At 50.0% G+C, this 12750-nt stretch overlaps 1 pseudogene; it reads right to left on the bottom strand.

Annotated features, from left to right (window-relative positions):
* Positions 1 to 5583: 5583 nt before the first annotated feature.
* Positions 5584 to 5655, bottom strand: LOC146866033 (small nucleolar RNA SNORA17; annotated as a pseudogene).
* Positions 5656 to 12750: the final 7095 nt, after the last annotated feature.

Raw genomic sequence — 12750 nt, 5'->3', positions numbered from 1 at the left:
AGTATTTAAAGAAGGAGTCATTGATCTGCTCCTGTGTGTTGACTAGGGTGCCATCCAGGTATATAATGCAGTGATGGGTGGTTGTGCAAGGTTGCTCTTCACCAAGCAAGTGTCTTGCTTGCTTTGTCACCCTCTGTGTAGCATCAGCTGAGTACTGCTTGTAATCTAGGGCACACAATTTATCCAGTGCTTCTTTATGGGCTAATCTGGCTTTGGAGAGTGCTAGTAATATGTGTGGGTCCGTGGGGGCCTTATGTTCCTGCTGTTGTATTTCAGCCTCTAGCCCTTGTATTTCTCTAGTGTCATATGGGTACCGTACACTGCCTGTATGACCTGGCCAATCAGGACAACCTTCACAGCGTCCCATTCAATGCCGGCCTGTGTGGCCGTTCCCTCGTTAGTTTGGAAGTATGAGGTAATTCACTGCGAGATAGTGGCACTCAGAACAGGGTCACGAAGTGCCTCCAAAGGGAGGCGCCAGGTTGGTATGCTGGGTTTGGACGCACTCCAAGTCATTTGAATTTGAAGGGGGCACTGGTCCGAAATCGTGCGAGCCAAGTATTCAGTGTGAGCTACATGCGTCAGTGCCGTGTCCGTGCAGTATATGGCATCGATTCGTATGTACAGGTCATGGAGAGTGGAGTAGTGTGAGTATACCCGATCTGTAGGATGTTTTGCGCGCCAACCGTCAAACAATTGTATCTGTGTAGCGCAGGTAGACATATTGTGTGTGAGCCCCACAGCCTGAGCTCTGGGGAGGGCAGGAACGGTCAAGAGTTAAATCGGGTATGCCATTATAGTCGCCCCCCCAGTAAGAGGGACCGATGGGTCCCTAAGAAGTGCTGGGGTTTATGTTCAAATGAATGTGGATTGCCCTGAGGTAGGCACGTAAAGTGAAACCATGGATAGTGGGCGACCATCTAAAGAGCCTTCTAGTATCGCATAACGGCTCTGAGGATCAAAGCACGTGTGTATTATCTGTAATGGAATACCAGGTGCCACCCAGATCAGGGCCCCTCTGGCATAGCCTAAATAAGTTGTGCCTATTAATGTGCCCCTCCATCTTTTACTGAGCGTCTGCAGTGTTTGTTGTGTTAAATGAGTCTCTTGAAGTAGAGCTATGGCTATCTTATGTCTGCATAGTACTGGTAAACTTTATGTCGCTTGACACAACCGGCCAGGCCGCGCATATTCCAAGTCAACAGTAGGTCATTATTCCCTTGCATTTACTGCAGTAAGTGTTAAAGATAGTAAATATGCATTCCACGCATGAGACAGACCGTTAAATAGCATGTGAAGACCATTTCTGCATTCTAGCGTGGCACGCAGATATATGTTATGGACCGGCTTTTCGTGGTATACTATAAACCGACCCCCCCATTCCAGTCCAAATTGCCAACAGGCAAGAGGCCATATGCACTTGTGTGCAAACATAGTAAATTAAGAATAAAAGGAAACAATAGATCACAAAACTCAAAATAAGTCTGTAATAGTCACTTATCGTTTGTGGGGTATGAAGATACTAGCTTAGTCTCGCCATAGCCTCCTGACCATCTTAGTAGAGTGTTCATAGATTGGCTGATCAGGCAATGATGAAGACTTTTATCCAGCGGTCGCCTTCTGCTTGGATATAATGTTCCACTAGCGTGGATTATGCAATATTGGTGAGTCCCAGTGCCATGAGTAGTTAACTCAGTTCATCTGAGGTCTGCGGTGTCACGTTGGGGCAGTCACCCAGCATCAACTGTTGCTGTGAGTCCGATAGCGAGTATTCCTGTGCCGGGGAGGCCTCCGTTTCTGAGTCTAAGGGGGGAAGTGGTGGCTCTGTGCTTTTTGGCATCTTTGAGAGCTTGCTCCTTTTTCCTGCGCTGCTTGTGCTTTGGTGGGGTGCTGCCCGAGGGGCAGACCGCGGCATCCATGGCGTGCAGCCTTTTTCCATTGTTGGTGGGAGTCCCCCGTGGATTTCGGGGTTGATGCCTCTCCATTCTGTTCCACCCAGTTCCACGCATCATCAGGAGAATGGCAGAAGACTGTAATTCCTTTATGCTGTATTTCCAATGAGGCCGGGTATTGTAATGCATACTTTATCTCATGTTTGCAGAGGCAGCATTTAACATTCATAAAGGATGCCCTGCGACACTGTACAGCTAATGTGTAGTCCAGATATGTGTGCACCTGGCGCATTCTCGTTCACACACAGGCCAAGGGCCCTCGTAACCTGCAGGATGTGGTCCCTGTCACGGTAGTTAAAGAGGTGCGTGACCACCGGCCTAGGGGGAGAGCCCGGTCAACGAGGGCCCCCCGGGACTCTATGGGCTCGCTCCACGGAGAAGAACTTGGAATGTTTGCCTTGAAGTATGGTGTCCAAGAACCAGTTTTCCAAGAATAACTCCATACTCAGCATTTCAAAGCGTTCCGGCAAGCCCACCAGGTGCTCGTTGTTCCAGCGTGATATGCCTTCCTGGTCGTCAACACGATCTCTGAGGTAGTCCACCTCCTCTTGCAGTTTCTTGACTTGGGCCACCGTTGAGGACACGGAGGGCTTCACGGTTTTGATTGTGGACTCCACGTCTTCTACCCTGTCTTTTAGCTTTTTGTGGTCCTCTAGCAGGAAACTGAGCTCTGCGCATAGCGTATCGATTTTAGTGCCCAGGGTGGATTTAATGTCCATCACCGCCGCCATTAGCTCCTCGAGGCGTTGTGAGCGGTCAGCCTGTGGCATCAGTTGTCCCTTTAATAACTGGTCGGCACCCGCGGCACCAGATGATGGGCCCTGTGGGTCAGTGGCCGGTGGTTGTTGTTTCTCAGGACTTGTCTTGACCATCCTGGTGGTAATGGCACTTCATAAGTTCCAGGGGGAGGGGGTAAAAGAGTGTGTTGGGTCCAATGCTCGCACCCCACTGCTGGGTGGACCGCCGGTCAAGGGAGGGGAGTCATCTATCCTTGCCCCCAGCATGAACGCATCACCCGTGCCAGGATGCCGAGTAATGATGTCAATTGTAGTGTGTGTCAGGGCAAGGTGGAGAAAGTGTCGGACCCTGTGCAGCAATCATCCAGGGGGCGGCAGTTACAGGGCAGTATAGAGGTGCGCTGCCTGATCCAGATTTCAAGAGGAGGATGTCTCCCGTATAAGCTATGTCAATGAAGATCGTGTGCTGGGGTGGTACATCCCGCCAGGTAGGTAGTCACTAAGCACTTTCTCCCCCCACACATATCCACCCCCTGGCAAAAAGAGGCCTGCCAGGGCCCATGATGAGGGAGTACAGCGCCGGGATGGAGAGGGGCGTCTATGCGCCGATGCACAACAGAGAGCCGTCACTGCTGTGTTCCCCCTTGTCACAAAGGGGCCCCACAAGTCCAGGGGCAACTTTAGTGCAGGGCCACAGGGCTGCAGGGCCATGCCCACTGCAGATACGCGGCAGTCCTGGTGAGCGCCAAGATGTGTTCGGGCCTCGTGGGCCGCACTGTGCTTGCGGGATGCGCAGTTCAATTAAGGATGGTCCAGGCCTCTTAGGAGCAGTCTGGTGAGCCCGTGAGTATGGGGGGAGCCCACAGATGAAGATCAGGCCCCTGGAGGCCATTGCCAATACTAGCCAAATAGTTGAAGGTATGCCAGGGGGAATGAGGCGTGGGCGGCCTACCTGAGTCCGCGGCAGGGGCCGTCCTCGGTGTGGCACAGAAACACCTCCCGACATCGGAGAAGAAAAAGGGTGCGCGGCTGGGCTGCGCTCCGCTGTGCCGATCTCCTGCCGTAGCCCAGGTCAGTAGTTGTGATGCAACGTCAAGGGGGGGCGCTGGCGGTAAATCAAGTCCTTTGGCTGGGCACACTCTCAGCGGAGGTCCGGTGGGGGAACGTTGGCCAGGATCTTCGCTCTGATATCTTTCTTCTTCGTGGCTATGATCACTGCAAAAGGGCTCAGCTAGGTCGCAGATGTCGGTGGTGCGTCTCGCGGTGATTATTCCGTGGTTCACTGGTCTAATTTCCGGCAGCGTGATGCAGGATATTTGGCTGTCACGACAGAGCAAGCAGAAAACGCGTCCGCTCACGTCGCCATCTTAGACATGCCCCGTCTTCTACATATTGACATGGTTAAAGCAGTTGGTAAGCAAACTTCATGATAAAACACTTTCATTTCCTCATTGATGCATAGGACAGCTGTTACGCTAGGGTGTGGATGGCAGTTTGCTCTGTATGTCCATTTCAGATGACAGGACCTCAGCAATGTCATCAGTACCACTGTGTGCCTACTTTGAGTGGAGGGACCCTGTCCTAGTAGTCAGATTACAATCAATGATGTTGATGACATTTCATCACGACCAGTGTTGGTTATATGCAGGGTGTTAGACATCTCTTTAGGATTGTATCGATTTTTTTATTTTAAATTTGAAATACAACAAAGTCACTCGCTTACATCCAAAGGCTGGTGAGGAAAGGAAATAAGAAAGATGTAGAAGGAAAGAAAGAACAGAAATTCCAATTGAAAAAAACATGCAATATATGAAGATAAAAAATAACATATCATGCTCACCATACAATATTTCCCAATGCACCCCATGTCTCCACCCCACTATATGGAAGGGGTTAATTTGTAGTCCTCGTATCTGCAGTAAGGCAGAGAACTCACAAATATTTTGGACAAGTAAGCTCTCGGAAAGTGGTAGACAGAAATTTTAGACAAGGGCCCCATGTTTTTTCGAACCTAGGTATGGTATGTATGTTCTACAATTGCTGTCAGTTTGTTCATTCTGAGTAAATTCCAGAGTTTATGTAACCAATCAGCATTGTGGGCATATTGTCTGTACCCCATTTTGACAGCAAAACTTGTTTTGCAGCACAAAGGGTTAGGGTTATAGATCTTCCCCTGAAAGATTGTAGTGGGTATGTAAAGGTATTAGGGAGATCCAAATGAATGTAACTAGGAAGACGGGCAATTCAGTGTTAAACATTTAATCAATGTCTGGGATAACGTCAGTCCAATAATGGTGTAGCTTTGGACAGTGCAATAATAAATGGGATAATGTCCCTGAATGATTACAGTGATGCCAACAACTATCATCACTCCCCTTATTCCACTCGGCAACGCATGCAGACGTATAATACCAATAATGAGTGACCGTAACCCCTTCGGTGCTCATGACGGAACCATTCCGTCAGGAGAACAGGGGCACAAAATCCCTCTGCTGCAGACAGCAGAGCGATTTCCCTTTTTTTTATTGGCCTCGGGAGGTTGGGGAAGAGCGTCCCCAACCTCCCGAGGCCAATTTACATTTTCATTGCAATGCCGATCACGCGCATGGCGCGCTCACGTCATTGCAATGAAAATGAAACTGAAATGAGCCAAGAGGCTAAATTCAGTTACACTTTCTATGTGCTCAGGGGGTATCTCAGCCCTCTGAGCACGTAGAAAGTCAGGAGAGGTATCGTTGGAAAGGGGTGAATCTCTCCTTTCTTGATGGTACCCCTCCCTAATGGATCCCTGCTTGGGGATCACCCCAGGAGGGCGATCCAAAAGCAGGGATCCACCCACTAGGCGCCAGGGAGGGGGGAGCAGCCCCTTGGGCAAGGGCCTTTGCTCCCCCCATATTATTAGTCTTTCTGCCCCCCTGGGGGGCAGATGGGACAGTGGCACCCAATCTGCCCCCCCAGGGGGCAGAAAGCCCACTAGATACCAGGGATTTGTGTTTACATTTTATTTAGGGGTGGGGGCTGCCCAATATGGGGATGCCAATGCCCCCACCCCCGGACGTAAAACCACAGTCTTTCTGCCACCCCTGGGGCAGATGGGGCAGTAGCCCCTAATCTGTCCCCGGGGGGCAGAAAGCCCACTAGATACCAGGGATTTTTTTGATAATTATAATTAGGGGTGGGGCTGCCCAATATACGTGTGCCAATGCCCCCGCCCCTCGCCCCACAATATTCCAGTCTTTCTGACCCCCCGGGGGCAGAAAGACCACTAAAAACCAGGGATTTATTTTATTATGTAAATTAGGGGTGGGGGCTGCCCATCATGGGCACACAAAAGCCCCAAACCCCCCTGTGCACAATAACACTCTTTCAGACCCCCCTGGGTGCAGATGGGGGCGGTAGCCCCCAATCTGACCGCCCAGGGGGGGCAGAAAGCCCACTAGATGCCAGGGTTTTTTTTTAACGATTAATTTAGGGGTGGGGGCTGCCAAAGATGGGCATGCCAATGCCCCCACCCCTTCCCCCACAAAATTCCAGTCTTTCTGCCCCCCTGAGGGCCAGATGGGGGCAGTAGCCCACAATCTTCCCCCTGTGGGGGCAGAAAGCACCCTAGGCACCAGGGATTCTTTTTTTACAGGCCCAGGGTGGGTGCTGCCACCCTACCGCCCCAAAGAAAACTAACAACTTGCTGCCCCTCCAGGAGGAAGATGGGGGACCTTGCCTGTCGCGGGTACTTGGGCCTCCCACACGAGTGAGGCACCATTTTTATCGGGACACCTGGAGGAACACTGGGTGGCAGGAAATTTGTGTCAGCCCAGTGATGTCACAACTTTCTCACACAAAAATGTGTGGAAAACTGATTTTTTCAGCTAAATTTGAGGTTTGCAGGGGATTCTGGGTAAGAAAACATTGAGGGATCTCCGCAAACCATACCTCCCTAGAATCCCCTGTGTGTCTAGTTTTCAGAAATGTGTGGGTTTGGTAGGTTTCCCTAGCTGGCCGCCGAGCACGGGGCAAAAAATCCAGGCAACCCCCCCTTGCAAAACCAGGTTGTTTTGTGATAGGCAATTTTCATGTCGCCTCAATATGTTTTGGGCCCTTGCCTGTCGCAGGTACTTGTGCCTCCCACACGAATGAGGCACCATTTTTATTGGGAGACCCGGGGGAACGCTGAGTGGTAGGAAATTTGTGTCAGCCCAGTGATGTCACAACTTTCTCACACAAAAATGTGTGGAAAACTGATTTTTTCAGCTAAATTTGAGGTTTGCAGGGGATTCTGGGTAAGAAAACATTGAGGGATCTCCGCAAACCATACCTCCCTAGAATCCCCTGTGTGTCTAGTTTTCAGAAATGTGTGGGTTTGGTAGGTTTCCCTAGCTGGCCGCCGAGCACGGGGCAAAAAATCCAGGCAACCCCCCCTTGCAAAACCAGGTTGTTTTGTGATAGGCAATTTTCATGTCGCCTCAATATGTTTTGGGCCCTTGCCTGTCGCAGGTACTTGTGCCTCCCACACGAATGAGGCACCATTTTTATTGGGAGACCCGGGGGAACGCTGAGTGGTAGGAAATTTGTGTCAGCCCGGTGATGCCACAACTATCCCACACAAAAATGTGTGGAAAAAGTGATTCTTTCAGCTAAATTTGAGGTTTGCATGGGATTCTGGGTAAGAAAGCTTTGGGGGATCCATACAAGCCATACCTCCCTGGAATCCCCTGGGTGTCTAGTTTTCAGAAATTAGTGGGTTTGGTAGGTTTCCCTAGCTGGCCGCCGAGCACGGGGCAAAAAATCCAGGCGACCCCCCCTTGCAAAACCAGGTCGTTTTGTGATAGGCAATTTTGATGTCGCCTCAATACGTTTTGGGCCCTTGCCTGTCGCGGGCACTTGGGCCTCCCACACAAGTGAGGCACCATTTTTATCAGGAGACCCGGGGGAACGCTGGGTGGTATGAAATTTGTGTCAGCCCGGTGATGCCACAACTTTCCCACACAAAAATGTGTGGAAAAAGTGATTCTTTCAGCTAAATTTGAGGTTTGCAATGGATTCTGGATAAGAAAGCTTTGGGGGATCCATACAAGCCATACCTCCCTGGAATCCCCCGCGTATTTAGTTTTCAGAAATGTATGGGTTTGGTAGGTTTCCCTAGCTGGCCGCCGAGCACGTGGTAAAAAACACAGGTGAACCCCCCCTTGCAAAATCAGGGGTGTCTAGTTTTCAGAAATGAGTGGATTTGGTAGGTTTCCCTAGCTTGCCGCCGAGCACGGGGCAAAAAATCCAGGCGACCCCCCTTGCAAAACCAGGTTGTTTTGTGATAGGCAATTTTGATGTCACCTCAATACGTTTTGGGCCCTTGCCTGTCGCGGGTACTTGTGCCTCCCACACGAATGAGGCACCATTTTTATTGGGAGACCCGGGGGAATGCTGAGTGGTAGGAAATTTGTGTCAGCCCGGTGATGCCACAACTATCCCACACAAAAATGTGTGGAAAAAGTGATTCTTTCAGCTAAATTTGAGGTTTGCATGGGATTCTGGGTAAGAAAGCTTTGGGGGATCCATACAAGCCATACCTCCCTGGTATCCCCTGGGTGTCTAGTTTTCAGAAATGAGTGGGTTTGGTAGGTTTTCCTAGCTGGCTGCCGAGCACGGGGCAAAAAATCCAGGCGACCCCCCCTTGCAAAACCAGGTTGTTTTGTGATAGGCAATTTTGATGTCGCCTCAATACGTTTTGGGCTCTTGCCTGTCGCGGGTACTTGTGCCTCCCACACAAATGAGGCACCATTTTTATTGGGAGACCCGGGGGAACGCTGAGTGGTAGGAAATTTGTGTCAGCCCGGTGATGCCACAACTATCCCACACAAAAATGTGTGGAAAAAGTGATTTTTTCAGCTAAATTTGAGGTTTGCAGGGGATTCTGGGTAATAAAGCGTGGAGGGATCCATGCAAGCCATACCTTCATGGAATCCCCCGCATATTTAGTTTTCAGAAATGTATGGGTTTGGTAGGTTTCCCTAGCTGGCCGCCGAGCATGTGGTAAAAAACACAGGTGAACCCCCCCTTGCAAAACCAGGTGGTTTTCTGATATGCAATTTTGATCTCGCCTCAATACGTTTTGGGCCTTTGCCTCTCTCGGGGACTTGGGCCTCCCACACGAGTGAGGCACCATTTTTATTGGGAGACCTGGGGGAACACTGGGTGGTAGAAAATTTGCGTCAGCCCTGTGATACCACCACTTTCCCACACAAAAATGTGTGAAAGAAGTGATCTTTTCAGCTAAATTTGAGGTTTTCAGGGGATCCTGGGTAATAAATCGTTGGGGGATCCATGCAAGCCATACCTCCCTGACATCCCCCGGGTGTCTATTTTTTAAAAATGTATAGGTTTTCTAGGTTTCCCTTGGTGCCGGCAGAGCTAGGGTTCTAAAACTGCAGCTAGGCACTTTGTAAAAAAAGGTTCATTTTTCACTGTGAAAATGTGATGTGTCCACCTTGCGTTTTGAGCCGTTTCCTGTCGCGGGCACTGGGCCTACCCACACAAGTGAGGTACCATTTTTCTCGTAAGACATTGGGAAACATGGGGTGGGTGGAATTTTGTGGATCCACGCAGATTCCAGAACTTTCTACCACAGAAATGTGAGGAAAATGTGTTTTTATGGACAATTTTTCAGGTTTGCAAGGGATTCTGGGCAACAGAACTTGATGTGAGCCAGGTAAGTCACCCCCATCCTGGATTTCCCTGGGTGTCTAGTTTTCAAAAAAGTATACGTTTACTAGGTTTCCCTAGGTGCAGGCAGAGCTAGGGTTCAAAAACTACAGCTAGGCACTTTGCAAAAAAAGGGTAATTTTTCATCGTGAAATTGTGGTGTGTTCACGTTGTGTTTTGAGCAGTTTCCTGTCGTGGGCACAAGGCCTACCACACAAATGAGGTACCATTTTTATTGGGAGACTTAGGGTAACAGAATTGTAGAGCAACTGTTATTACCTATTGACTTTCAATGCATTTCTGCCTTCCAAATGAAAGACAATGTGTAAAAAAGAAGTCATTTTGAAAAATGACCTATAATTCTCATGCTAGTATGAGTACTCCCAATTTTGGAAATGTGCAAATATCTACTGTTACTAAACTCTATATTTTGTTCCTATTTCAGAAATACATAGGTGTCTTTCATACCGATTTTTCCATGTATACATTTTCCCAAAATAATTGCTATATACCCGGTACATATTAAAAAACACATTGCAAGACGCTGCTCAGTTATTGGCTCTGGGTTCGTCGGGTTCTTGGTGAACCTATAAGTCCGATATATCCCCACAACCAGAAAGGTCCAGCAAATGTAACGGTATATTGCTTTCAAACAGCTGTCATAATTAGAAGAAGTTACAGGTGAAAACGTTGATACAAATGGCTGTTTTTTTCAATTAATTTAAAAATGTTCCTATATTTAACTGTTAGTTTCTTTGAAGAAACCTTGAAGGATCTACACAAATGACCCCTTGCTAAATTCAGAATTGTGTCTACTTTTCTAAATTGTTTAGCTTTCCAGGATACATTATTGCTTTCATACCCATTTCTACCATTAACTGGAAGGAGGTTGAAAGCACAAAAAATAGCAAAAATAGGCTATGTCCCAGAAAAAATGCCAAAACTGTGTAGAAAATGTTGGTTTTCTGACAAAAGTCTGCTTTTCCATGAAAGCTGTGAAGATGGTGATTTCAGCACCACAAACCCGTTTTTGATAACATTTGCAGGGAAAAGAACAGACGCTTTCATCTGTAGCCCTTTTTTCCCATTTAAAAAAAAAAAAAAAAAAATGTTGCTGTATTTTGGCAAATTTCTGGGCCTCCTCCAGGGGAATCCACAAACCCTGGTTACCGTTAGAATCCCCATGATGTTGGAAAAAAAGGACGTAAATTTGGCGTGGATTCCTCGTTTGGTCAAAAAAGTTACAGGGGCCTAAGCGCAAACTACCCCAAATAGCCCAAAAAAGGCTTTGCGCGGGGGGGGGGGGGGAAAGGCCTAGCAGCGAAGGGGTTAAAAGAAGTCTCACTACCAGAAGCACTACATGCAGAGGTACGAGCTCACTGCAAAATATCGGACCATTCCTTATCCGAAAACTGGTGTTCACGCTCCAGCACCCATCAAATCTGTCAGCGAATGTGGAGGCCAAGGTCCTGGCCAAGGCCTTGGCGACGCGCTTGCTCGCGGTTCTGCCCGACTTGGTGCACGTCGACCAGTCCGGTTTTATGCCACGCAGGAGCACTCGACTCAACCTTTGACGGTTATACGGGGTGCTGTATATGACAGAGGGGGAGGAAGACGCCCAGACGGCACTGATGGCGCTGGACGCCTCAATGGCCTTTGACAGTATTGAGTGGCCGTACTTATTCATGGTCTTAAAGCGGATGGGTTTCGGACCAGTTTTCTGTGGTTGGGTGCGCCTTCTGTACGAGCGGCCGGTGGCACGGGTAAGGGTGAACGGAGCGCTCTCCCGGGCGTTTCCTTTGCGCCGAGGCACCAGGCAGGGGTGTCCGCTGTCTCCTCTCCTCTTCGCTCTGGCGCCACTGGCCCATTGGATACGTAGAGACCGGGTGTTTTGGGGTCTGGCAATGTGTAAGGGCTGGGAGGAGCGCATATCCTTATACGCTGATGACATTATCCTGTACATGGTGAGACCATATCACTCGATAGCGCAGGCGTTCCATCTTTTCGACCTGTTTGGTAGCTACTCCGGCTATAGGATCAATTGGACCAAATCAGTGATTTTCCCCCTCTCCGGCCCCCCTCCGCGGATTCCGGCGGGGTGTTCGGCTCTGGTGGCGACAGAGGGCTTCAGGTACCTGGGAGTGTATGTAACTAGAGATAAAGGGGTGTTTTTCCAAAGAAACCTGGAACCCCACATGGCGCGTTTGTCATCTGACGTTACTCACTGGAGATCCTTGCCTCTGTCCCTGATGGGGCGTGCGGTGTTCTTTAAGATGCTGGCCTTACCGCGCCTCCTCTATATCCTGCAGAACTCGCCGTATCCGATCCCAAGGGGTGTGTTCCGGCGCATCTCACAGCTGGTGCGGACGTTACTGTGGGATGGTGGGAGCCCGCGAATCGCGCTGCAAAAGTTCACTAGGGGAGTGTACGACGGGGGGCTGGCCCTTCCGGACGTCAGGCTATACTATTGGGCCTCCCAGCTGCAGGTGGTCAATGAGTGGGTGTACGCAGCAGGGTCGGAACCGGCGTCTAGGGTGGACCGACAGGTTATGCCAGGGGGCAACTGTGAGCAGCTTTTGTACTCGCGGAGGCGGGGTAGGGACCTCCCATCCCATACCGGGGTAGTGATACAGTGTTGGAGGGAGGCCAGCAAATTCTTGGGGTGGGCAGGCACCCTTACTGGTAGGACACCACTCTGGTTCGGAGATCAGCTAAAAGAGGTCTCGAGACTATCAGGCTTCAAGGGATGGCAGCTGATTGGGATAGACTATCTGGGAGATGTGTGGAAGGGGGGTGCCCCCAGATCCTTTGAATACCTTCAAGGGGAGTACCAGATGCACGACTCCCAACGCTATCAGCACCTGCGCCTCACTCATGCCCTGCGCTCCCATATTCACTTGGGTTCTTCGCTCCCAGAGGACTCTCCCTTGGAGGATAGACTCCTGCTGGACCCTATTGCGGGCAAACTAACGGCCACCATCTACCGTAAACCGATCAACAACATATCCGACCTCTTAGTGTCCCTGCGCGAGAAATGGGAGGAGGATATTGGCGGCCTGGAGAATGAGGACTGGCAGGAGGCCCTGCAGGGCCCCCATGAAATTGCCATTCGGATGCGGTTTTGCCTCGTACAATTTAAAATTCTACACAGGGTTTATTACCCGCGTACCCACTTATACTCATGGGGTAGGACCTTGTCTCCCCTGTGCGTTAGAGGGTGCCGGGAGGAGGGCACGTTCTTCCACATCCTGTGGGAATGCCCGAACATCGTGCCGATTCTGGACCAAGGTGGCAAACACAATGGCGTTGGTGGTGGGCGCGCCGGTCCCACTGGAGCCCCGGTGGCTGCTCCTGCTGATCAGGGGAGA

Source organism: Triturus cristatus, chromosome 2_1 (genome assembly GCF_964204655.1).
Source record: "Triturus cristatus chromosome 2_1, aTriCri1.1, whole genome shotgun sequence".
NCBI lineage: Eukaryota > Metazoa > Chordata > Amphibia > Caudata > Salamandridae > Triturus > Triturus cristatus.
The sequence above is the reverse complement of the archived record's forward strand: the minus strand, read 5'-3'. Positions and strand labels throughout refer to the sequence as shown.